The following is a 27,806-nucleotide window of genomic DNA, read 5'->3' as shown; positions in this document are numbered from 1 at the left end:
CTTAAATTCCATTGTTTGGGGTTGAAATTACATCATACTTTTCATGGAGACATTCATTTATTTTCCCTTGCTAGTCAGAAATCCTGCTTGATAGCTAAGTATGTTTTTGGCCAATGCACACTGGCAAAATGCATTATGATTGATAAGTGAAGTGTGGCTCTTAAGACACAGGAATCTTGTGGAGACAGATAATCAGGGGAATTGTTGGTGGCTGTGGGCACTTTGAGCAGGGTTGGGTGTTTCTTGCTGATGAACTTAAACTTTCTCATTGAACTTGTCCATATCACTTTGTTGGTATAGCTTTAACTACTTTATTGAATGAGGCCTGAGAAGATGAGAGTGATTTCTGGAGTCACACACACTCTCACTGTGGGTACAGAGACCATAACCTCAGATCAGACTTTGTTCTGTATGCAGGGATGCATGCGAAATGTGAAGAAGTAACTCTGAAATCCACCATGGTTCAGAGAGAAAAGTAAGGCTAAATTTAGAGAAGAGTGTTTTAGAGTGCCACCCTGGAAGAATGTTAACTACTGGGGGACAGTCATGCTCTTTGAAGTGCCTGTGATTCCGGATGCATTAACCTCCTCAGGCAAGAAAGAACCCATCGAAGTCCAGTGACTGATTTTAATTGAGCACAGACCTATTGTGTCCTGCCAGGTTTCCCTTTGCAGAGTTCATTGCTTATATTTGACTGTTGGATTTGGACTTGTGTATGTGCTTTTGTGTCAACCCATCTACCCAATTCCCAAAAGCAAACCTTTTCCAGTTTTTTATGATTTTGTGGGAAATAACTGAAGTCAGGCAAATGCACAATTGCTTTTGTTTTATATTTTCTCCAACATCCAGACAAATGTTAATATTCTTTAGTATTTATTTTCTATAGTAAAATTTAGGTTTATTTTACCACATGTATCCCCCCAAAAAGCCACGGTCTCCATTTGAGGCAGCAATCATGAAGCTAGGGGTACTTAAATGCTTCAAAAGGACTTCCATCAACCTTCCATCACCTCCACCTAGAGACACTTGGGATGAACTATTACCATTGTTTTGTGTGTGTGTGTGTGTGTGTGTGTGTGTGTGTGTGTGTACGCGTTACCATGTCTGCTGCCTCCTCTCAGGAGACTGACGCCTAAGAAGGGTCAGGTAGGGCCAGGGCACACCTTCCTGGTGTCATCCCTAGGGAGTTTGTCTCCGGGAACCCGAGACTTGGTTCAGACTTGCTCAGATACATCTCAGAGGCCAGAAGTTGGGATAAGCAGATCCTCTGGGAGGCAAGAAAGCTGCTGCACAGGAAGAAGCCAGCCAGCCCCTGGGGGGTGGAGAGGCCCCTAGCCTCTGGGATGGCTGTCGGCTTTTACCCTTTTCTATCCAGGAGCAAACTCTTTCCCACCTGTTTTCCAGCCAGCCAGACCAACACTGTAGCAAAAAGGAAAGACTTAAGGGCCCCACTTCCTGGTGGTGTAGCCAGGATTAGTGTTCCAGGAGATGTTGAGAACAGTGCTGTGCCAGGATGCAGGGGGGAACAGCCTCACAGAAACTGGCTGCAGAAGGAGGCAGCAAGGAAGGCTTCTTAGAGGAGGGGGCTGGGGCCCAGGGAAGGAGGGAAGGCAGTGGGTGAGGGGTCAGCCATCTTCGATTAAAGGTCCAGTGCACTCAGCAGGGAGCAGACAGGGCCAGGGTCCCCTCTAGCAGTGCAATGCTAATCCTGAGGGTGGGGCCAGGCGAGAATAAAGGTAGAGAGAGCTCTGAGTCCAAGTCTCGCAGCACTGAGCAATGCATCTCGTCACTCTGGCTGACCCTCGCTCTTGCCCCTTCACATTCTCCTGAAGCTTGAACAGAGAGAGCCTTGTGTTTTGTCTTTGCTTTGTCCTTGTCACTATTTGTGACAACTGAAGGAATTTTATGCGTGGGTAGAACAGGACCATGGGGTTCCTAAGATTTCAGATGTGTCTATTTGGAGCTATGGGTTGTATTTTGTCTACTGTCATTTGAGCTCTTCAAATAAAAGAATTTGATATTCTGAATGCTTTGGATACATATAGAGGTAGAGAAATGTGTAGACTCTGAAGCCAGACAGCCTCATTTAATCCCCACACCACCAGGTATTGGTTGTGTGACCTTGGGCAAATTACTTAGCCTCCCTGGGCATCAATTTTCTCATATGTAAAATAAGCTATGATGACACCTATTTCATAGTGTTATTATTAGGGTTATATTAGATATTATATATGAAATTCTTAAAGTTTTTGGCACGTAGAAAGTATTTTGTAAGGGTGAGCCATTGTTGCTTTTATAACTATTGTTTTTATTCCATTCTTTTTATTCATTGCACACTTTGGCTTTCTAAAAGATATCCGGATTCATTATTATTAAGGTGAGAGGAAAGCCTAGATTCACCTCCTGTCTCCTGCCTCCTGGCTGTGGCCTGCACACACCCCTCCCTTTCTTTTCTTGCTGGAGCCAAAGACACACGGTTCTCTGGTCTCATCACTGTTCTTAGGGAGGGTGTTGGGTACAGAGCAGATCTATATCAGAGCATCAATTTTCAACCTTTTTTATTTTGTGGTACACAGAAACTAATTACTAAAATTCTTCAGCACATCAAAAAATATATTTTCTGCCAGTCTGACCAAAAAAATAGGTATAACTTTGATTCATTCATACTGGACATCTATTGTATTAGCTTTGTCATTTTTGATTTGAAACTCTAAGAAAAAAAAGGTCAGTGTCCCTGACTAAATATTGCAATGTTTTAAAATTTTTTATGGCATACCAGTTGAAAATCACTGGATTAGAATGAAGTTTGGGCCCCTGTATTATCTTTCAACTTATAGCCTTGGTTCTCAAAGTGTGTGCCAGGGCACACTGGTGTGCCCTAGAAGATTTCCAGGTGCGCCCTATGGCATTCCAGGGAAATATGTGCCTGTTGGGGACTAAAAAACCAACAGGGTTTTTGGAGTTTAGATTTTCGGGGGACAGAGGTGAGGGGAATTGGCTGTAAGCTGACAGTCTGCCCAACCTCCCACCTCACTTGCCTGATTAGGTTGCAAAAGGCTGTTAAGCTGTGGTGCTGGATTGTTTACACTACCCCCATGATCCCCAGAAAGACTGGAGGCAAGTTTCTTCTATCCTTTGTTTGGTGTAAAGTTAAGATGGTATGTATGGTGGGGGTTTTCTGCACTCAACACAATTAAGAGTAAAAAGAGTTGCCTGACCTGTGGTGGCGCAGTGGATAAAGCGTCGACCTGGAAATGCTGAGGTCGCCGGTTCGAAACCCTGGGCTTGCCTGGTCAAGGCACATATGGGAGTTGATGCTTCCAGCTCCTCCCCCCCTTCTCTCTGTCTCTCTCTCCTCTCTCTCTCCCTCTCTCTCTCTCTCTTCCTTTCTCTCTCTTCTCTAAAATGAATAAATAAAATAAAAAGAGAAGAATTTTTCAATGTATCGATGAGGAAATGAGAGTTTGCCTTTCAAATACAGTGTGTCCGTAAAGTCATGGTGCACTTTTTTTTTTTTTTTTGGTATTTTTCTGAAGTTGGAAACAGGGAGGCAGTCAGACAGACTCCCGCATGAGCCCGACTGGGATCCACCAGCATGCCCACCAGGGGGCGATTCTCTGCCCATCTGGGGCATTGCTCTGTTGCAACCAGGGCCATTCTAGCGCCTGAGGCAGAGGCCATGAAGCCATCCTCAGCACCCAGGCCAACTTTGCTCCAATGGAGCCTTGGCTGTGGGAGGGGAAGAGAGAGGCAGAGAGGAAGGAGAGGGGGAGGGGTGGAGAAGCAGATGGGCGCTTCTCCTGTGTGCCCTGGCTGGGAATCGAACCTGGGACTCCTGCACGCCAGGCCGACGCTCTACCACTGAGCCAACTGGCCAGGGCTCATGGTGCACTTTCGACTGGTCACAGGAAAGCAACAAAAGACAATAGAAATGTGAAATCTGCACCAAATAAAAGGAAAAATTTCTGTAGGATGATGTGGCAGCATGTGCACTTGCGTAGATGATGACATAACACCGTGTATACAGCGGAGCAGCTCACGGCCATGCCAATCAAGATGTGGATGGTACAGAGGAAAGTTCAGTGTGTTCTGTGGCTCACTAAATTCAAATCTGTGACCAAAGTGCAATGTGAATATCAGCGCGTTTATAATGAAGCACCACCACATAGGAATAACATTACTTGGTGGGATGAGCAGTTGAAGGAAACCGGCAGTTTGGTGGAGAAACCCTGTTCTGTTAGGCCATCAGTCAGTGACGAGTCTGTAGAAGCTATACGGGATAGCTACCTAAGGAGCCCTAAAAAATTTGTGCGTGAGCCCACATCGAACTGCACTGAATAGGTATGAAACTGGGAGAGTTTTCCCTTTATTTGGTGCAGATTTCACATTTCTATATTCTTTTGTTGCTTTCCTGTGACCAGTCAAAAGTGCACCATGACTTTACGGGCACACACTGTATATGCCCAAACATTGAAGAAATTGCTAGGACACATCAGGCTCATGTTTCTCATAAACACAAGAATGGAAAAACTTAACACATTTGTGCAGAGACCTGCCGAATTTACTAAATCTTAATAAGAATGTATCTATATATATAAAAAGATAACTTTTTTGTCATTTTTTTTTATTTTTTAACCCCTCTTTTTTATGAATTTAAAAAGCATAACTCAAAAAATGTAACATAAAAATGTTTTTTAATGTCAGAATAAATTTTAATTTTGTATTTATTTCATTAATTACCATAAAAGCACGCTTGGACTTTATATATTTTCTTTAACATTTGACTTAATTATTATAACATATTTCTCAGAAATTTGTATATAGTGCGCCTACAATTATTTGTAAGATTTTAAATGCGCCCCAACTTCAAAAAGTTTGAGAACCACTGACTTACAGTGTCTGCTTAATTTTTTTCACCATCATTTTTAACAACAAAATGCTTTTGTCATAATTATTTTTAAAAAAATCAGTACACACACACTGTAAGCAACTTCAAGTACAGAAAACTGCCCAACTCTTCTTGTCTGAAGGCCAATTTCCTTCCCTTGAGTTAACCACCATTAACTGGTCTGCTTCTAGAAGCAGAGGTGGATTTAACGCGGGTGCACCAGGCACAAGCCCTGGGCCCCGACTTCTGAAGGGCCCTGCAAAACCCCAACTTTACACTTTTTCCTAATGGCACCAAGTTTGGTTTCATATGTGCAATTTTAACATTAATAGTACATAATATTTTTTTATTTATTTAAAAATATGGTTAACATCTATTTTTATATTCCCTGTCTCTCTCTTTTTTAAGGGGCCCAATATTTTCTTCTGCGCCCGGGGCCTCAACTGACCTTAATCCGTTCTGTCTAGAAGTGTTCCTTTTCAAAGCCCCTTCTGACCATTGCCACAGCTGTGTGATGTGTCTGGGTGCACAGGCCTGGATGGGAGGGGCCTCAGGGCTGTATGCTCCCACAGCCAGGACCCTCTGCATGGACCTGCAGGTCACAAAGGCTACAGACCTGACCTCCCATTCAGGAAACTGCAGAGGACTACCTGTCCCAGAGCTCTGCGACTCCAACATGGGCAGGGTTCTCCTGCTTTGACGTTCCTACAACAGGCTTCCTGCAGCTGCAGCGTTCCTGGGGGGTCTGTGCCCCGTCCCAGCCAGCACCTGTGCACACGGCCTCCCGCTGTGCCAGCAGGGCCCTCGCGTGCCTGTGCCCCAGCTTGCACAGCGCGTCTCTCCTCAGGCAGCCAGCATGGTGTGGACTGGGCGAATTTTCTGCATGGTATGTTTTCCTTTCTTTGGTTGCTCATAAAATCCCCCTGCCTGTGCCCAGCCTCTTGGTCTTTAATCTTCAACCTCTGCTGGCGCTGTCCCTATGTCTTTTTAATTATGCCTCTTCTTTTATAGAAGTTTCCTATTGAATTTTTATGACAATAGAGAGACATGGACAGGCTCCAACAAAAATGAAATCTTTATGGAAAAGTCATTTCTCTTCTGGAGCCTCCATGGATAGAGATACATAGAGAGAGACTGGTGGGGGGCAGGGTGGCCTGCTAAGCTTGGCTGGAGCCCAGCAGGCTGAGTGGCAGCTCTGAGCTGGTTATTATCGCAGCATTGTGATCAGTGGGGGAGCGGTGCGCAGCCTAGCAGGGGGGAGGGTGACCTGTGATGTGGAAGAAGGGAAGTAAATCTTTGCTAGGTATAGTGCCTCTCCTTGATGTCAGCCAACTGAGCGCCTCTCCCTGACCCCCAGCAATCCAGCTGCATGACTGCACAGGTGTGAGGTGACATGCTCAGTTACCCCTTACTCAGCACTCCCGCCCGGGCCCCCAGCCTGGCCTGAGAGCCTTTGTCCTTTAGCCTAACACTGCACTTGGCTGTCTGCACGTTTCTTTGGGCGAGTCCACAGTGTGGATGAGGGATGACCCACCATCTGCAGAGAGCTCTCCAGGGGTTGGGACCAGGGCTGCCTCTGCGGGTGTGAGGCTTGTACTAGGATAAGAAGAAATCACTTATTTACAAATAGTTATCCGGAACCACCCACACTATGTGCTGGGCAAGATCTAGGCACCAGAGATTTCTAAGTCATGGTCCCTTGTTTCATGGAGCTGACATTCTTGAAGGAGGAAACAGCTAAAAGTCAAGTAAACATGTAAATATATGTGATGATTTCAGATTATGGTGAGTACTGGGGGACAGATGAAGAAAAGAGATGAGTGCCAAAGTAGGGGAAGGGTCCCTCCCTTAGCCAGTGGCTGGGGGAGGATGCCTGCTAAGGCAGTACTAACAATGCATGGGGAGGTGGAGAGCCAGCATGCTCGGGTCAGGGAAGAAAATTCCAGGCAAAAGCAAAGGCCTTGAGTCGGAAGGCATTCATGGAACTGCTGGGGTGGTGTGAGCCAAGGGAAGTAGAGGGGAAGGCAGCTCTGTGAGCTTCTGTATCTAACAGTTCTTGTTTCAAGTGCAGTGAGAGCCACGGAGGGCTTTAGGGAGTGGAGGCTTGATGAGAACCGATTTTCATTCCAAAGATGCCATTTTGATTTCTGAGTAGAGAATGGACTGTAGAATTGTATTAAAACCGAGATGCTTCATTTTGGGAGCCTCAGGAAGGTGGCATAGTACTCCTACTCTTAACGGTGAGAGGGGAGTTACTCTCTTCAAGTTGTTGGGATCTAGAGCTATTCCTTAAGCTGTAAGACCTCATACAGAACTTGTCCCCACTGCCAGGGTTGAAGACAGCTGAAAAGTTTTAGAAACAACAGAGCATTGTAGATTTTGTGAAGAAATAAAATCTCCTGTGTGAGTGAGCCAACCATCTACTCAGTTGGAAACACAGTCATAAAATGTTCGCTCATAAAGAAGGACAGGAGCACCTGTTATGTGGCAGTCTCTGTCCCATGTGATAGGTCTTATAACTGCTGCCACCATCCTAAAAAGTTCGGTTAAATATAATATCTAAGATCAGAGAAGTTAAGTAATTTGCCCAGGGTCACACAGCTAGTAAGAGGCAGACTGGGGCTTGAATTCAAGTCTGCCTGACTCTGGTGCACTTGCTTTTGTCACTCACCACTGTGGCCTTGGACAACACCCACGTGCTGAGGGATCAGTGGTGGTTCCTCTTCTGTAAAAGTTATCATGGTTCCTTGGAGAGGCTGCGGATGGCTGGGTGAGGTGGGGGCACCCTGAGGCGACCTTGTGCCTTCAGGGTTTCTCCCAGGCCCTTCCAGCCATTGGTGGTGAGCCTGAGGCCAGCAAGCTGTCAAAACCTTGCTTGACACTGGAAGGAAAAATTAGCTCCAAAATGTAAGAAGAAAGCTGCAAGACTTGAACTAATGATTTGAATGAACTAAGAATAAGAGTATGAAAGACTGTATTTTACCTTCATTTTCTCGTCTCCCATCACTGCTTCATGCAGACCCGCATTTCTGACCTGCAGTGTTTTCCTGCTGCTGAGAAATCTCCTCAAACACTTCCTGTGGACAGCCCTGCCACAGCCCATTCCCTCTGTTTCTCTCTGCCTGAAAACATCTTTATTAGGCCCTGGCCGGTTGGCTCAGTGGTAGAGCGTCGGCCTAGCGTGCGGAGGACCCGGGTTCGATTCCGGCCAGGGCACACAGGAGAAGCGCCCATTTGCTTCTCCACCCCTCCGCCGCGCTTTCCTCTCTGTCTCTCTCCTCCCCTCCCGCAGCCGAGGCTCCATTGGAGCAAAGATGGCCCGGGCGCTGGGGATGGCTCTGTGGCCTCTGCCTCAGGCGCTAGAGTGGCTCTGGTCGCAACATGGCGACGCCCAGGATGGACAGAGCATCGCCCCCTGGTGGGCAGAGCGTCGCCCCTGGTGGGCGTGCCGGGTGGATCCCGGTCGGGCGCATGCGGGAGTCTGTCTGACTGTCTCTCCCTGTTTCCAGCTTCAGAAAAATGAAAAAAAAAAAAAATCTTTATTTCTCTTTCATTTTTTTCAATTAAATTTTTACTTTGAAATAATTATAAATTCATAAGTGTTAGAAATAAATTAGAGGAATTCTGCATGCCCTTTACTCAGTTTCCCCCCAAAATAATGTCTTGTAAAAGTATAGTGTCACATCAAAACCAGAATATTACATTGCTACACTTTTACTTCTACTCACTGGGGGGAGTGTGTGCTCAGGTCCATGCAGTTTTATCTCATGTGCAGGTTCATGTATTTATTACCATAGTCAAGATACCTTTTATTTCCTTGAGGATCTCTCATGTTGCCTTTTTATAATCATGCCTCCATCCCTCCATTTTTCACTGTCTTCCTTAACCCCAGGCAGCAAATAGTCTGCTGTTTTCATAATTTGTCATTTCAAGAATATTATATAGATGGGATCTGGTATGTGTGCCTCTTTTTGCTCAGTATGATTCTCTGAGATTCATTCACATTATGTGTGTATCAACATGCACCATCTCTCTTGACTGCTGAGTGACATTCCATGGCACAGAGGTGTCTATGGACCATGGTTTGTGTAACTGTTCCTCAATGAAGGGCATTGGGACTGGTTCCAACTTTTGACAGGGAAATCGAGAGAAAATGATCCTAGAGAAGCTAGAGAAGGAGCCCCCACGAAAGCACACGAGAGAGAGAAAGAGAGAGAGAAAGAAAGCCTGTATGAATTATGTAAGGCAGAATTCAAAATGTGCCCCCCCAAGACTCTATGCCTAATCCCCAGAATTTATGAATATGCTGACATGCTTTACCTGATGTGGCAAAAGGAACCAGGTAGATTTAATTAGGTTATTAATTAGTTGATTTAATATAAGGAGATGATCCTGGATTATCTGGGTGGGACTAAGGGAATGCCATGTGCCCAGAGACACTCGCTGGAAGCATCATAGGGATTTGGATACTACTGTGGTCTTTGAAGGAGGGGCCACAGTCCAAGGAAACATGGGAAGCCTCTGGAAGCTGAGAATGACCCCTGGCTGACAGCCAGCAAGTAGACAGGAACTTCAGTCTGACCATCACAGGGAACTGAATTCTGCCAACACTTGTACTAGCCTATAAGTGGACCCTTCCCCCAGAACCTCCAGATACAAGCCTAGGTTAGCGACATCTTGAGTTCAGCCACCTGGACTTCTGACCTTCAAAACTGTGAAATATTAAATGGGTATTGTTTTAAGCTGCTAAAGTTGTGTTCAATTGTGCTGCATTAGTAAATGAATGCAGTGATAAACCACGAACATTTTCCATGCCAGTGAACTGATTTGACATGTTTTAGCAGCTGCAGAGTACTCTCCTGTATGTGTGTCCCATGCTTCGGTGAGTGTCCTTTAATGATGGACACTAGATCATCACTGAGCTTAACACACTCATTTGCAGGTGCCCTCCCCCGCCACCAAAGTCCTCATACATCTCAATCATTTACTGGGGCAAAGGGTTCTAAGAAATACCCCACTCCACCCCCATTTGTGAGCCACAGCCAGCACAGACCAGACTCAATATTTCCGCGGTGTGCTGTGTCTTGCTGACACCGTGCTCTGACTTAGAACAACAACTCTGCATGCCATCACTCACCTCAGATACACTTTGTACAAAAAGATCCTGCAAACTTCCACTGCTGGTCAAATGGAATAGCAGGGACTGGATATATCTTCTTACATGAGACAAACAAAAAAGAGCAAAAAAATGTATGAATCCACAAGAAGCTACTAGAACTAATCCATGAGTTTAGAAAAGGTACAGGATGTAAGATCAATATAAGGCTATCAATCGCTTGCATTTCTAGGTACTAGCAGTAAACAATCAGAAATTGAAATAAAAAAATACCATGTATAGTAACCGAAAAAATAAGAAATACTTAGAAATAAATCTGGCAAAGGATGTGAAAGCCAGTATTGGAAAACTATATGGTGTTAATGAGAGGAATTAAATAAAACCTAAATAAAGAGAAGGCTCTATTGTTAAGATGGTGATTTTCTCCAAACTGACAAATAGATTCAACACAATCCCAGTCAAAACTCTCTTAAGCCTTTTGTTTCTGTAGACATGAATAAACTGGTCCTAAAATTAAAAAGAAAGCACAATTGACCTAAGATAACCAAATGGTTTAGAAAAGGAAGAACTAATTTGGAGAACTAACACTACGTAATTTTCTATGTTATTATAAAGTTACAAAATAAAGCAGTGTCATATTAGCATACAAATGGGCAAATAGGTCAGTAAAACAACATATATATATATATATATATATATATATATATATATATATCAGAAATAGACCTACATAAATATGGATAACTGATTTTTAATGAAAACTCAGAGACAGTTCAGTAGGAAAAGGAGGCTCTTTGAACAAATGATGTTGGAACAATTGACTCTCCACTTGCATGAAAAGTTGAATTTTAATAAATATCTCACACCCTATACAAGAATCAACTCAAAATGATTCATAGGCCTCATGTTAACACTTGTAACAATAGAAGTTCTACAAGAAAATGCAGAAGAAATTCCTAGGTAGAAAGGGATGTCAGAGAGACTATAAAACTGAAGCTAAAAATCTAAAAACTTTCTAGATAAGACAACAAATACGTGCCATGTAAAGCAGCTGGTAAGTTGGACTCCCTAAAATTGAAGCGCTTCTGCTCTGGGAAGAGGAAAGGGTAAGTTGTATACTAGAACACATTTGCAGATCACATATCTGATAATGGACTTGAATCTAGAATATTTTTTTAAACTCCTGAAATGAACAATAGAACAAATGACCCAATTTTATAAATGGGAGAACTGAGCATATACTTCAACAGTGAAGATATGTGAATGACAAATGAGCACAAAATCTTTAATAATTAGAGAAACGCTTATTTAAACAGTGAGATACCACACCACACCTCCCAGAATGTTTAAAGTTAGACATACTGACCATGAAATATGGAGGAACTGGAACCTAACCCCCTGCTGGTGAGAATGTCACACGGTGAGCCCGTATTGGAAAGCAGATGGATGGTTTCTTACAAGTAAATATGCACTAACCATGTGGCTGGCCATTCCACTCATAGCTATCTACCCAAGAGAAAAGAAAGGACATGTCCACACAAAGACTCTCACATGAATGATAACACCGGCTTGATTTTTAATCCTCAAACTGGAGACAATCCAAACATATAGCAACGAGCAAATGGACAACCAGCAGCAGCACGTCCACACTTCAGACCGTGCTGAGCAACAGGAAGGAAGAATGGGTGGACCTGAATGTGAAAAGAGTCGGGGGGAAAAGACACAACCTGTGTGATTCTACTGACATGAAATTTTAGAAAATTCAAACTAATCGATAGTGACAGAAGAGTGGGAATTTATAGTATTATATGCATATAAGGTATACCATGCATATGGTATTACACGCGTGGTAAAAGAGAGATCTAAAAGTAGTCATCCAAGTTCTCATCTGAGAAAATTTTAAAATGTCTGCAAATTTAAGAGGTGGGGGAATTCTGGGATGGAATGCCACATATGACAAAAGAATCTGAGTTACAAATGCATGAAGTAACGAGTGAATGGGTAGGGGTATAGGTGTCTAACCTAGGCAGCATTGGAAGACTGTGAGACCAAAAGTAAAAGGATCGTACACAACACTGTCTTCCAGTTGATAAAGTTGTTTCCCGTGGGCATGGGAATTAATTCTGTAGCCATTAGTCATGAATTCTGAAATTGACAAGTGACATAAATGGATGGCAGAGGCGGGAGTCAAGCTTGTCATCATTGGAGTGGAAGGTTATAGCCGAGCAAGGAGGGAAGGCTGGGATGACCCATGTGGTGATGAATTAGCATTGAGACATCAACAGGGACTCACATTTAGTTTAATATAAATACAGATAGATGCACCAAAAATATGTAGCCTTTACCTGGGTCCTTGGGCAGGATGCACCTGTCCCAGGGAGCAGAGTGTGAGTAGTGACTCCCAGACTGCACTGGGCTCTCTTGGCCTCACTTCATCACCCTAGGGTTCCGCTTTCCACATGTCCCCCTCTTCACAAACCATCTGAGGCAAATGTGAGTTGTACACATGTATACATTCCATTTTGCCTTGCCTTCACTTTACTGCCTTGCTGCTCCTTCCCCTTGGAAACAATCATCTCAAAAAGGAAAGAGCCAGAGCTAGTTTGGGTGCTGGCATGCCCTCCTGTCCACAGAACTGCCCCTCATCTCTCTGTGTCAAGCACAAGCATCTCATTTCATCAACCACAAAACTATCATGAAAGGAAGTTATCATCCCCAATTTGCAGATGAGAACACTGAGGCTAAAGAGTGATGACATCAGGATCACTTCCCTTTTTCCCGATCCTTTATCCACACTGACATTGGCTCTGCCCAGCACTCACCTGCCCGAGGTCACTGACACTCATCACCATACCCATCTTGATGTGGCCTCCCTAGCAGACAGACATCACAGTTCTGCACAAGAATGTGCCTGAAGGAGCTTATCAAATCCCAAAGGAGCAATTAACCTGCTGGAGGAAATCTCTGCAGGGAGAAACCATCCCATATGCTTTATCTGTCCTACCAGACCACAGCTGCATCCCCACGCATGCCCGTGGTGTCTGGAAGTGTGGGTATAGGCGCTCCCGCCGAGTGGTGCATGCCATGCATGCTGTGAGGGTTAGATTGAAGAGGGTGAGATCTTTGAGAGTTGAGGAACCTGTGAGTCTTCCTCCAGCTCCCCTGCCCCAGGCCACTGGCCCCGCTCTCGATGTCAAGCCTGAGCTCAGATTGAGAACAGGGCCAAATTCCTTCGCTTTATGTTCCCTCAGTGAATGGAAACCTACCTCTGAGATGTGCATGACACAGTAGAGGGAAGACACTCCCTGTCAGTCACATCCATAAGTTTGCGAGATAGAGCGGGACAGTGTCTCTGCATTCAGAACAGAGTCTGTGTGACCTGGTTGTGTTTGGGAAGCATCCTTCTTTCAGCTGCTTAGTGGATGATCTGGGGAGAAGGTGGGACAAACGTGTTTGGATTTATGTGGAAGTGTGTTAAGATTAAACTGAAATATCCAGGGGCTAGTACAAGGAACCTTTCAGAACAAGTGTATGGCATGTCACCCTCATCCCATCCATATAGATGACGTCATATAAGTGATGAACAGCTTCATTTCAAACCAGAGCATCTTTCTTTCAGGCTGGGGTCTTTTCAGGCCCTCTTCTGCCACTTGACCAGCTGTGTGACCATGGGCGAGTCACATGACCTCTCTTATTAAAGAAATAGACTGGAGCCTGACCAGTTGTGTCACAGTGGATGAAGTGTTGACCTGGGACGCTGAGGTCCTAGGTTCAAGACCCCGAGGTCACTAGTTTGAGTGCGGGCTCATCCTGTTTGAGAGCATGCTCACCAGCTTGAGCACGGGATCATCAACATGATCTCATGGTCTCTGGCTTGAGCCCAAGGTCACTGGCTTGAGCAAGAGGTCACTGGCTCAGCTTGAGACCCTGGTCAAGGCACATATGAGAAACAATCAATGAACAACTAAAGTGCTGCAACTACGAGTTGAGGCTTCTCATCTTTGTTGCTCTCTTGCAAAAAAAAAAAAAAAAGAATATAAAAGAAATGAACTGAGTACTTTCTAAATAAGCTTCCAGCTCTATAAGTCTACAAGTGTTTTTGACTCTGAATTAATGGGAAATGAGCTACATTTAACACTCTTCCATAGCTGGTTCTAAGTTAGGATATATCCACATCTGTTGATGAGCTGACTAAATTCTGAAATGGGGAGGATTTGGGGCTAAAACAGGTAACAGCAGTGAATGAACAGAAGAAATTCAGTTGACATAACCTTCAACAATCTTAAGTACCTTCTACATGGAAGTCAGTAAGTTGTAAGCAGATGGAAAGGATAAAAGCATGATTCTCTTTCTAAAACCCTACATTCTATTAATGCATTAAATAATGCTTGGTGAGGAAAAATTCCCCAGAACTTATGTAAACAGTGGAACGACGTGGGGGACAGTGAGGCTAACAGAGGGCCGTGGGAAGACAAATGAGAGCAAGAGATGAATTTCAGGTAAAGAGCAACAAAAGCAAGGGAAAGCAGGTGACACTCAACCTCCAAGTCTAGTGACACAGCCCTGTTTGATGGTCCACATCAGGACTCCAGACTTTAGTCCCAGTTACCACTGTGCCCAAAATGCCATCACTAGGAGGGGCTGCCAGGATTCTGGGGATGGAGGCCTATTCTGTGAGGACTTCCCTAGTCTGAGGAATGGAGTTCCACTGGTGCTCTTTGCCACTTTACGCTCTTCCCTGGATGAGCTAACACTTTCAGCTCTTGACCATCATTTATTTATAACCTTGGCCCTTCATGGGACAAGTAAGAAGTCAGCAAGAGGCTGGGTCTCCAGGTTGATGGGACAGAGATGCCTTGACATAGCTTCCAGAGGGTCCCAGTTGTTCCCAGAAAAGGAAGTGACGCTTGTCATGCTTTTGTGATATTTGGGGAAAATTAGACAAGATAGCATTTCTGCTGAGTACGACATAAGTTAGGGTTTTAAGAAGGAAGAAGGTTGTTTTCTTCTTGCTAAAGGAATGGTCCAGAGCAGAGAACTCAGGGACTGTGCTTGTAATTGGTTTTGTTTCTATTTGAACCTCAAAACAGAATGTCTGTAGAGCATAGCTGGAAGGGACTTTGACATTGGTTTTAAGGGAAAACTGACCACAGACACCAGTGTCCCTCATCCAGGCCTCCTCAACCATCTTTACTTGTTTTGGGGGGCTACAAAGTACCCCGACTTGGTTAGAGCAGAACTGTATTGCCTCCCAGCTGGATGTCTGATATCAAGGTGGGTTCCTTCTGAGGCCAGAGAAAGGGTCTGTTCATACCTTGCTCCAGCTTATGAGGGTGTCCTGGCATCTTTGGTGATCCTTAGTTTGTGGATTTATCACCCTGATATCTGCCTTTATGTCCACATGGCCTTCTCCCTGCGTTCAAATGTTCCCTTTCTGTAAGAACACCAGCCATATTGGATCAAAGGCCCACTTGAGTCCAGTATCATCTCAAGCTGACTAATTACATCTGCCAAGGCACTATTTCCAGTAGGGTCCCATTCAGTGGTCTCAGAGGTTACAACTTCAGCATATGAATTCTGAGGGGACACAATTCAGTGGATAACAGCATCCTTTCTATTCAGAAACCTGAGTGTGAAAACCCATCAAATCACTGCCAGGAAAGGGATAAAGTGTGCTGGGTCCCTCTCTGAGTGATGCAGCCCTGGATAAGCTCCACGGGACTGGCCTCTGAGGTTCACCTGTCCCGGCTAATGGGCTGCTCTTTAAACCAGCCGTGGCTACTTGGCAAGGTGTCCTCCACTGTGAAGTGGGAGTGATGTTACAGCCTGTCCCACCCATCTAAGGTGACAAAAGGAGTGTCATTCTGACTGCTGATGCTCTGTGCAGTCTCATTCCCATGGACGTCCTAAGTACCTGCTGGCAGGGACAGTGTCTGATGACTACACCATGCTGGCCCCACGGGGGGCCCCACTCTACACACAGCAGAGGTCTGCCAGGACTCCCTGGCAGCCTGCCTGCACCTGCCGGCCTGACCAGCTGCTCCAAGCAGAGGCTGAAACCCACCAGGGCTGCATTTCAGAGGTCCAGGTCGCCCTCCCCACTTGTGAACTGCGAGAGGAGCAGCCTTTTGGGCTGGGTTCAGGCCAGGTAAGCCAGCCTGCAGGAGGAGGGGCTGCCAGCAAGCACCTGTGGTTAGGTTTCTCCCTTGCAGTCCCCTCTCTCCCCACTAGATTTTTCCGTAGTGCCTCCAGCCTACAAGATTGACAAATCACTCCTGCTTGGGGCAGTGTATAGGAAGTGGTCCTTTCAAACTTCCCCTCAGCTCCACCTGCCAAAAGCCCCACGCACAGTGCCATGTTTACTCTGGCTGGGAGGCCTCTCTGCTGCCCTGAGAAAACAGATTCCTGTCCATTGCAAAGTCCTTGAATGTTTCCTCTCTAGAGGTGGATCAATTTCTAAAAGAAAGGTTTCCTGCCGCCCATTACACCCTTTCAGTCTGTTTTATCTGTCTCACCTGCGGGAGAGGGAATTAGCTTGCTGCCCAGGCCGGGCCAGCTAAGGCCTGGAGGGGAAGCAAAGCTCATGGGTGCGTCTGGACTACATGCCGCTGCCTTCTCCACCACAAGCATTGTGTGCGGGGGGCTGACCCAAACCTGGACAGGACTCTGTGTAATTTGATACGTTTTCTTTTTGTGCTGCCAGATTTAACTATGCCCGGATCTGTGGTCTGTGTGTACAGTGGTGTTTCGGGGGGGGGGGGGGGGATTGTTACAATGGGTGTTTTCTCTCAGTCTTCCTTTGTTTTTCTTGCCTGGTTTGCTCACTGTTTGCTGTATATAACTTAACATGATTGTCCTCATCTCTGATCATTAACCCTTCGAAGAAAAGCACCACTATGTGTCTCCCATAGCGCCTTCACATATGTCCCCGATGTGATGCCCTGTCTACCATGCATGAGTGGGGTTAACAGCAAGGCCTCTGGAAATATGAACTTCTACAGGAGAGCTTGCGCAGCAGTTAGCAGGGCCCTGCTCCAATGTGGAAAACTGTCCCCTCACTTGCAAACAAGCAGCAAAGGCTCTCAGAGTCCAGAGTCACTGCTGTGCCTGAGGCCCATGGCAGGTGCCCACTTTCTAAAGACTTGTGTCCTGGACCTTCCAGATATGTGATAGAAAGGATAAATGTCTGAGGGAAGTTGGGAGTCCGTCGTCCAGCTAAAGCCTTGAATGCCAGAGGTGGATAAACCCACAAGTGGAAGAAGCGTCACTCACTGCCAGCAAGGGTGACAATGACCCTTCCCGGGTAAACAGAGGCCTGATTCACTTTGCTGAACAGAGAGCAGGCTGGCGACACATGTGGATATCTACTGAAGGATGGCAGCCACAGGGACCTGCTTGCATGGGGCAGGAGAGTCTACCCAAAGGGGTTGACATCACTCTTTAGGACCAGGGCCCATGGGATCAGAGATGTGAATGAAGAGCCTCAGATTTCACTGTGCATTTCTTTCAGAAATCACAGAGATGCTGAAAAATACAGAACCACAGGTCTTCTTGTTAGGGGAAGAGGCTTGGGTCATCTTGGCCTATATTTAGACTGGAAAAGTGCTAGCTCAGAGAAAGCTCGTTTTGTGCCCTTCTCCCAACTGTCTCCATGCTGGGTACTTTGCCTCTTCCCTTCCTCACATGGCGCTGACACCCACCTTCTCCAGAGAGCCTGCCCAGATATTAGTAGACTCCACAGGGCAGGTCCCAGTTTCTCTTGTTGATACACTTCACGTATCTCCTTCCAAGAGGACCACGGGGGTCCAGTGCACGTGTATGTGGAGGCCCAGAGTGAGATCAGAAGTGGGTGTCCAACTTGGAGGGGAAACTCTGCTACCTTCACCCGCTCCAGTTCTGCTTCTCCAGGTATGAGTGCTGGGGACTGGGGATGGGCGCAGCAGGGGGTGGACACATGGATCCTGGTCTGAAGGACAGTCTCTGGGCCAGCTCACCTGCTGCACTCTGTGATTGTGTGACCACAGGCCACGGTGGGCTTCACAATGGTGGTGATTCAGCCAGTCCACTCAAGCAGCACCCTGTGAGCTTTGTTTTCGTACCATCAAACTGTTTTTAAGAACCTGAAAGTTCATTGCATCAGTGTTGCTTCTGGATCAGCACATGATTTCTGAGAAAGAATAATGGGCACCCGCCCTGTCACCCTCCCGCCCTGGACCTACTTCCCACTTTACTGGGGGCAGGGGCAGAAGGAACCCTGCTAAAGACAGACGTCTGTTCTCCGTGCTCCCGGAGACCACGGAGCAATGGCAGTGTAGTCATCCCTCATTGCCATGGTACCTGTTGTGGGCCAGGACAACTGTACCATTTCCCCCTCACACTGTTCTGACAGTGGCAATTACTGAGTTCTTTTTCCAGTGAGGACACCAGCCTTGTCCACAGGCACTCCACTCACCCTCTTCACCCAGTTGGTTCTACCTGTGAAAGGCACCGTGGGTTCGATCCCTGGGTCTCCCATCCATTGCCTCCCACTTGGCCCACAGCCCAGCTTCCCTCTACTCTAGACTCTGCTCAGAAGCCAGTGGGATTTTTGGCAAATGCTCACTGAGCCACGTCTCTCTCCTGCTTGGAACCCAGCAGTGGCTTCCTCTTGCTCTTCGAACAGAATCCAGCCTCTTCCCCAGGCAAGCCAGCACCTCCTCCGTGTCTCAGCTGTGACTCACCCGCCTGCACTGCCCTGGTCCAGCCTTGGGGCCTTTCTGTTTGCTATTCGATCCCCCCATTTGGAGCCTGGACTCAGTCTGCATTCTGGTCTCTCTCAGGGAGGGTCACAGCACTGCTCTGGCTCGTGGTTAACTGCCGCCCACTCCTGCACATCTGTTCCCTCAGGGAGGGAACACACTGTGAAGCTAGTCCCACCATCCCCAACACAGGCCCCACTGGTATCTTGTCACCAGCTTCTTTGCCCTAGACATAAGTCAGGCTCCTAAGACACAGGGCAGCTGCTTCCTTCTTGCATGTGGGCCCCATGGCTGAACTCAGGGCTCTGTGACTGGAGCTTTAGGACATGTCCTTGAGACTTGTCTGAACAGGAAGCAGAACACATTTGCCTGCTTTAAATGGCCTTTCTTTAACCAGTGCACTGACACTTGTATTTTTCCATTAATTATTGAATCATCTCAGAAGAAAACTCATAATTAGTGACACTTGGGCTGGGTTTAACATTCAGTACCAGCCTATACAGCCATTCATCTATTGCCTCAGAATCATTTGCTTCCAGTTATCAGGCCTACAAAGATGACCTTGAACCAATCATGCAACAGTAGCCCAATGTTTGTTGCTCAGAAAACCTAACCCTTTCGAAGGGCTTCCTTGGTGGCATGGGACAGCAGCCACTTTGAGGAGCCTTTGAGATAGCAGCTGTCCTTTGCACAGGGTGGTCGGTGAGGCCCCCCACCGGCTGCCTCTAGTTTCACCAGCCTTCTCATCAGGGGTCTAACAGCTTGGAATATGCCACTACTTGTTTAAAACTGAACATTTCAAATGAAAAAGAGAGAGAGAGAGAGAGAGAGAGAGAGTAGACAGATACGAAGTAACATTGCAGAGGTCACTGAGGTGGTCTGTCCACCACATGTTGCCTTCCTGCTTTCTCCTAAAGCCCCAGGGTCATACCTTGCCTGTCATCAATTTAACATGTTACCATTTTTTAATGAAGATTCAGTGTCATCAAACAGGTCACAGAGCGTGAGCAATGTACTCTTTGTTCTAAAAATCCTCGTGTAATAAAGTTGCCGTTCACAATTATTTTCCACTGGGTTGCTTATTCAGAAAATGATTTTCAATTAACAAACATAGGTGCATTTTCACAGCATGCGGTCCATGGGAACAAGAGCCTTCCCAATCTTTGCCCAGTCCCTAGGGGCTGGGGGCAATGTTGTCACATGTCAGTTTGGGCTGTTTCTGAGTCCATGTGATTGCTGGTCTGTGTCCTGTGGTGTGTTTTATAGGCTGGTATCACTTTGTAGAGATAAATTGTGAGGAAAATGTTTATAGGTGAATGCATGTACACAGTGTGCTGGAGCAGGGTCAAGGGTCCCGAGAAGACGTGAGAAGAGGCTTTAGAAGGGAGATGGGAACCAGAGTGTTGAGCTGTGGCCTCTGTTGCCTGTGACAGAGGCCTCTCCACTGGGAGACAAGTATTCTGATAGACCCCAAGTCCCCACCTGGAGAGGGAACCAAGCCAATGCAGTCCCTTCCTCCCACTTCCAGCAGCACCAAAGGCCCCATAGTGAGCTTCATTGTTTTGTTTTGCTTGTTTTTAATACCAGAGCAAACATGTAAAAATCTAGCAATTTCTGGCTCTCTTCACAAAAAAATGAAGATGTGGGCCCACTCTGTCTGCATCCCCAGCCCCAGCATCAGTAACTGAAGCTGCTTCTCTTTCCACCAAGTGTTGTGGGTGTCTGAGCTGCGGCCTTGCCCCGGGAGATATTGAGACAGGAAAAACTTTGTTCCCTTAAAGCACCTCATTCCTTACCAGCAGTGTGGCCCTGGACAAATCATCCTAGAGCCTCGGTCTTCTCATCTCTATAATGGGATGACAGTGTGGCATTGTGGGTGGTTGCAAGTGCTCTACAAGAAAGGCTCACGAAACGGTACAGTGTCTACAGAAACAGGTCCAGAGGAGTCGCTGCCTCCAGCTGCCTGCACACCCTTGGGTGACAGTGCGGTCCTTAGACCACAGAGTGGACAACTGGGCCCTGTGTGCAAGTAGCCTGCAGACCGTCTTCCTGCTGAGTGGCTTGTTGGGGAAGCAAAGACAGAATTACTCAGAAACAAGTGATTCCCCAGCTGCGGTCCCCTCTCTCATAACAAAGGACTTGGCCCAGATTGGAGGCCAGGCAGGAATTATGTGCTGCAGATAGGCTGTTGGGACATCTTGAGTTTGTTTGTAACTAATCTCAAATAATGAAGATATTTTTAACTTGCAGCAAATCCGAGTCCCTCAGCAACATCTGTGGTAAAACACGGGGAGCATGTGTGGATACCGAGTGGAGAGGGTGGTTTTTTCCCCACCAAATCCATAGTTACCCTCTAAGTTGTAATCTTATCATATTTAACTGGTTCCACATAAACAGATCTATGTATATTTTCAGTAGTTTCAGCTGAAACCTGTTAAAAACAGATGTGCAAATGGTTGCCCAGCACTGATCTGTTTAAATTTATTTTTCCATGAACAACCTTTTCTCTCTGACCTTCCTTGGTGAGGCAAGAAAAAAAAAAGTGTAACTGTCATTAAAGGGGATATTACATGGTTCGGAGTTATCTGCAGCCAGTGTCTGTCATTGGTTTTCCAACAGCCTTTTGGTTCATGAGACTGTGAATACAGGTTGTGCATTTGATGGGCAGTGTTTTCTCTGAGACCATGGGGTGGAAGGCACAGGCTTTGGCCCGATCTAGCTGCTGCCCTCTCTGCCTGGCTGAAGGCTTCAGCAAGTCAGTTATCTACCTCTTTGACCCGTTCATTTTTTCCAGTTGGGATAAAAAAGGAGGACAATATAAAAGAACTCCTACAACTCAACAACAACACAACAAAAATAATCTGATTTTAAAATGGGCAAAGGACTTAAACAGACATTTCTCTAAATATGATATAAATACAGATGGCCATCAGGCATAAGAAAGTGCTCAACATCTCTAAGAATTAGGAAAGTTCAAATTGAAACGACAACAAGGTATCTCCTCCCACCCATTAGGACAACGTCTATAAAAAGAAAAGCAGAAAACAAGTGTAGGTGAGGAGGTGGAGTGATTAGAACTTTCATGCACTGTCGGTGGGAATGTAAAATGGTGCAGCTGCTATGGAAGGCAATGTGGTAGTTCCTCAAAATTTTATAATAGAAATCCCGTATGATCCAGCAATTCCTCTTCTTGGTATATAGCCAATAGAATTAAAAGCAATATCTCGAAGAGATATTTGCACACCCATGTTGATAGCAGCACTCTTCATAATTGCCAGACGGTGGAAGCAACCATAGTGTTCACCCACGACTGAATGGAAGAACAAAATGTGCTCTACATGTATGATGGAATATTATTCAGCCTTAAAGAGGAAGGTAATTCTGACACAAGCTAGAACATGGATGAGCCTAGAGGACATTGTGCTAAGTGAGATAAGCCAGGCACAAAAGGACGAAAATTGTATAATTCCACTTATATAAGGTCCCTAGAGTAGTCAGATTCACAGAAACATAAGGTAGAATGAGGGGTGCCAGGGGCTGGGGGCAGATGAGAATGGGGAGTTGATGTTTAATGGGGACAGAGTTTCTGTTTTACAAGGTGAAAAGAGTTCTGGGGATCTGTTACATAGCAATGCTCACGGACTCAACTCTCCTGACCTGTACAGCGCAAATGATGCAGATGGTAAAAATAGAAATGGAAGGAGGTCTCATCATGACCTGGACCTCCCAATCAGGTATGAGGACTCAGCAAGAGGATGCACACCTGGCCAGACTCTGGGCCTGTTGGCTGTAGAGACAATAACTAGTAGGGGGCCAGCCATGGGGACAATAATGAGGAGGGGGCCAGCTGTGGAGATCATAACTAGGAGGAGGTGAGAGAAGATAGTGCTTCTCTAGGTCTGAATTTCTGGTCTCAAGGATGTTCCTCTCCCCACCATCCCAGTTCCCACCTGACAGAGTTTATTAGGCCACCCAGCTCTCTGTCACATCCTGTAGTCCTGTCTGGGCACCTTGCCCCCTGTCCATGCCTCTGGAGTCCAGAGCTGTCCCACTGGCCTGTGTTTCTCCTGTGGTCCCGGCCATCTTCCTCCAATCTGCACGTTTCCATCCCCCTGACTGTTCCCTGGCATTGGGAGAGGGCATGGAGGGCTTGGGATGAACCTCAGGGGTTCAGTGCCAGCCAGGAAAGCCTACACCATCTAATCGCGAGGCCCAGGTAGAAGCACTTTGCCCTAGTGTGTCACCAGTAAAAGGAGGGTGAAGAAAGAGTCAGGCAGATCTTTTGGGGATTGTGTCTTCCTGAATGTGGTCCTTCCTGGTCACCTCTACAGGACACAGCATCTGGGAAGCTTTATATGCCTGTGTGGCTTAGCACCTACCAGGACATTAGGGCTGAGTTACCACAAGCACTTTTGAGTTTTCACAGGAGCTGGGTCCCTGAGGATACACTCTGGACTCCAAGCAATGGGAGGCATCCAAGCCGAAGGCCAAGCTGGCAGAATGGTATTTGTAAGGTGGGCATGGAACAGGAGAGAATTCCTGGCAAAGTGTGCCACACATGTCTTAAAGAAGAGGAAAGAACACAACCAAAGCATTCATTAACACTTCAAAGAAGTTAAAAGAGCACATTTGGTTCCCAATTACTGCCTCCTGGTTGGCCATCAGTCCGGGGGAGAATCCCATTATCCTAATCCACAGGGAAGAGGCCTGGGGCTTCTCCAGCTGGCTGAGAACTGGGGGCAGGCTCCCTGCTCTGGGGGCCTGTTTCCAATCCCAGCCCCATGTAGACCTTGCTAGTGATTCACCTTTGTTTTGAAAACCGTCATATTCTCTAAACTTTTCATGTCCCCTTCCTGTTTCTTTTACCTGATTTTTTTCTTGCCTGCTATTTTTTTTCCCCCAGAAGTTAAAACTCAAAAGGCTTTATTTCTATAGCTGATTCTGAACTTTACAGAAGCAAAAACTAGTAGGCCCAAAAGTTGGCTCCTTTATTCCTTAAATCACTGTGGCCACTGGTTTGGAGCAACACCTCTGAGCCCACAGCAGAAACTTTCCAAAGCAAGGGCTGCTGTCATAAGTCAGGGGACCTAAGAGCACTCAGCAAGTGAACCAGAAGGTTTTAGTCCAGCACTACTTTCTAGAATAGAGACAGAGTGAGACAGGTCAGCCTCTCCCACTCTTTCACTATCTTCTTCAGATTGTTGCCAGTCAGGGTACCTGGCCCTTTGGGTCTGCCTAGGGCCAGGTGGTAATTCATGGGTTCTTGACTTTGCGCAGGAAAAATTTCACAACATGAGTTCAGGTGATCTTAAAATAAGTTTGTTAAAGCTGGGGACAGTGAAACAAAAAAGGACTTAGAATAGAAGCAACAGGAGAGACTAGGTGGGGCTGCCTTGGCCCTCTAGAAACTTTATGGGGAAGAAATGAATGAGGAGAAGTGTCTCAAAGACAGGTTCGGGGGTTAGCCCAGGACAAGCTGCCGCTGCCCACTGCTCCTTTGGCTTCCAGTCTAGTGAGGACCCTCTGAATTTAGGAGATGCACACTTGTTGAGAGGGTGGAAGAGAAGAAGGGAAGGAGAGGAAAAGGGGAAGGGGAAGGTATGAGTGTGCTCCCAGGCAGAAGAGTGATGGGTCCTTTGTTTTGAGGGTTTTTTAAAGACTGGGTGGGAGTTTAGGGATGATCTTAAGGAAGGATTACAATAGAATATTCATCAGCTTTTCCAGGTGTGCCCCCCCCCCAGGGCCACAGTGATGGCCAGCCTCAGGGAAGAGCTGGGGGGAGGGGAGTGTAGCATACCTGGGCCTAGAGCTAAAACACAATTGAGGCCTAGATATTATCTCTAAAGTAACACCCTGCATCTGGCTGTAAATTGTCAGCCATTTTATTCAGCTGTCTCAGTTTCTCCATTCTATTTGCTAAGGAATGAATGTTCCTAGCTTCTTACTATCCTGTCTCAAGATTGCTTTTAGATTCCTCTTCACTTTACTTGGGTTCCTACCCCTAATTCACCAGTTTTTCAGAATCTATTCATATCCACCCACCACTCCAATTTCCAGACCTTATCTTTATCAATTCAGTGGGGTTTCCCAACGACTGACAGCTCCATGACCTTTCTCTTTAGCCACAAACAAAAGGGGACTTAAAAGGGGGGGGGGGTTGCCCGTGGTGTGTGTGTGAGTATGCTTGAGTGCCTGCCACCTAAAATACATGATCCTAATGAAAAACAGGATAGATTACAGAGAATGGCAATGTAACGATTACAAAAAGCTATATGAAGCATAACCAATTAGTGAGCTACATTTTGTTTAAAGCCGAGATACTGGAGCAGAATAACACGCCTTTGTGTGGAATGCACCGAGCTGTAGCACTGACTAATAATACAGCCGAGGAGCTGCTCACATTTCCCCACTTTTGTGCCTATTTTCATAAATTAATAACTCAAGCATGAAATTGTTTCAGGCTGAAAGCAGAGCTCAGAGCACAGCACATTGTGTGGGGAACAACTTTTTGTTGTTGTTACTGAATTTAGTTGAGCTGTTTTTAAGTTAGAGGAGTGGAAATGTCAGTGTGAGCTTTCTCTAGCAATGTGGTTTCACTAAGTCCAAGAAAGTTTGTGATTTTATTGCACAAAGCAAATTTCTCATGACTACAGATAAAGGTTTCTCTTTATAGAGGTGTATGTTTCTGTTTGGTACGGGGTGGGGAGGGGCTGTGGGGTGATAGTGGTGAAATTGAATCAGAATAGTATAAATGGCATCAGCCTGGACTCACCTGCCTTCAACTAGAAACTCCTATTCCACCAGCAAGTAAACAGCCTGGTTGAGCAAGCAGCTGCCCTGGACAGCTGCCCGTGGGGGTGGGGTGGAGCAATGGAAGGACAGCACCAAGATGAATAACAGCAATGCCTCTGGTTCCTGTAGGACTGGGGTTCACTGATCATTTTCCTGTACACAGAACTAGAGAAAGTCCAACTGGAGGAGAACAGGTTTCATATGAGTCTTTACATTTTTTTTCTTCTTTTCTTTGATTGGGGTAGGAAACTTTGAAAGATACAGAAGAAAACAGAATAGTATAATAAAATTCTTAGTATCCATGTTCCAGAATTAGCAAGTGTTAGTATTTTGTAATGATGACTCCAACTTTTTTAAAGTAAAACAACTGAAACATTACTAATAAAGTATACCCTTTCCTCTATGTCATAGATGGGCAAAGTGAGGAGCAGGAGGCGGAAGCACTTGGCTGAGGTCTGAGGTCTGAGGTCTCCAGCATCCTTCTTCAACCTTTGTGGACTAGATCCTTAAAAGGAAAAGATCAGGAAGGTTAAGATGAACATCACTATCCCACTTTACAGATGAAGAGCTCGGGCCCCAATGGATGTGTATGAGGGCCTCCCTGTTCTGGGAGCTGTGCTGGGCTCGGGACAGATAGAGGACAAAGCCCAAAGCAGCCAGGATCCACCAGGAGGGAAGGGTGCAGAGAGAGCCTGCAGAGGGTTCTCATGTCCTGCAGACCCGCTTGTGCTCTGAGACCTCAGGGGCAGTCGGGTCCACCGCTGGAATCTCAGCGAACAGACGCCCGCACCTGGCTCTGCACTCAAGCCCGCCCAGGGGCTGCCAGCCTGAGCACTTCCTTTACGCACCAACTATGGGTTCAAAATAACAATACTAATAAAAATCGGCACGAGTTTTCCGCGTTTAATGATTTTAGCTCTAGAGAAGTTTCGCCTCTCATTTTAGAGGGGCTGAAACTCCTCGGAATTATATAGAAGAAGTAAAAGGCAGCAAAGAGCTGGCAACTTGAGTTCATCAAGGTCCAGGCTCGGGCGCAAAGATGATTAGCGCAAGGTGCGGCCACATGCCAGAAGGGCTGGGACTTAACTGCGCGCCCCACGTGCGCGCCGGGCAGCGACCGGACCGCGACCAGACTGCGCCCAGACCGCGCGCCCACCTGGGAGCTGGGGTGTCACAGCGGGACACGTGCGAACCGCTCCGGTGGGCCGGACACATAAGACACTCTGGGGGGAGCACTTCCTCCTCTCTTCCAAGGCCCAGTGGGGAGAACTCCCAAAGACAGAAACCCGCAGGGCTCTGGCGCAAGGGCCTGGGCTTTATCAGCGCGGCGCAGGTCCTTCCTGGCCCGGCCCTCCTCTGACTTGGACAGAGACACGAGCAGAGGGGCGCTGCGGAGCAGGTATCCCAGGGGCTGCTTTCAATCCTCAAAAAACTGCTCAGGAGAGTTGAGTGTATTCTGTCTTTCTCTCTTTCGTTTAGTTGGGCACGAACGATGTCACCTTCAAAACACCTCAAACAAGGAAACAAGCAAACCTGAAAGGTTGGGCAGTTTGAACATACCATGATGCCTCAAAGAAAAACACCAGAAAGATGGTTTCTCAGCTAGACCTACTCCACATTGCTTGGAATGAAAAGCTCAAGGCTGCTGAAGTGGCCTGTGTGACACAGGAAAGCTGGCTGTGCAATGGCCCCCTGAAGAGGAAATTGGGCAGGGAAGAAATTAAGACAGTGATTCCTTGAATAGGGCTTGAAAAGATTTGGTTAACGACAGCCCCATTGTTTCTCAAAACTCATTAACTGCGTGTGTGAGGGTTTCAGATGCTTCACGTCCTCACCTAGTCCTCCCCACTGTAGTCTCCTATTGCAGTCATGCTAAGGGTGCATAATGATACCTCCTTCTGATTTAATTTGTGTCTCTCTAATGACTAATAATGTTGAGTATCTTTGCATACACTTATTTGTCATTCATGTTTTCTTTGGTGATATATCTGTTTCAATATTTCGCTTATTTTTTAATTTTCTCTTTCAGTTATAGTTGATATACAATATTATATTAGTTTCAAGTGTACAGCATAGTGATTAAACATTTATATACCTTACAGGGTGATCCCCTGGTAAATCTAGTAATCTGATACCATAGTTAGTACAATATTATTGACTATATTCCCTGTGCTGTATTTACATTCTCATAACTTTTATAATGAAATTTATACTTTTTAATCCCTTTCTTTTGCCCATTTTTAAATTGAGTTTATTTCTTTTTGAGCTTGGA

At 46.1% G+C, this 27,806-nt stretch overlaps 1 long non-coding RNA gene across 1 annotated transcript in view; it reads left to right on the top strand.

The window, feature by feature from the left end:
• The window catches only part of LOC136330626 (uncharacterized), a 115,371-nt gene extending 87,829 nt beyond the window's left edge, over nucleotides 1–27,542 (top strand). The window contains exon 3 of the long non-coding RNA XR_010730348.1: nucleotides 25,946–27,542. This is a non-coding gene — a long non-coding RNA (uncharacterized lncRNA). The remainder of the gene's footprint in view (nucleotides 1–25,945) is intronic.
• Nucleotides 27,543–27,806: the final 264 nt, after the last annotated feature.

The sequence above is a fragment of the Saccopteryx bilineata genome, chromosome 3, assembly GCF_036850765.1.
Source record: "Saccopteryx bilineata isolate mSacBil1 chromosome 3, mSacBil1_pri_phased_curated, whole genome shotgun sequence".
Taxonomy (NCBI): Eukaryota; Metazoa; Chordata; class Mammalia; order Chiroptera; family Emballonuridae; genus Saccopteryx; species Saccopteryx bilineata.
The sequence above is the reverse complement of the archived record's forward strand: the minus strand, read 5'-3'. Positions and strand labels throughout refer to the sequence as shown.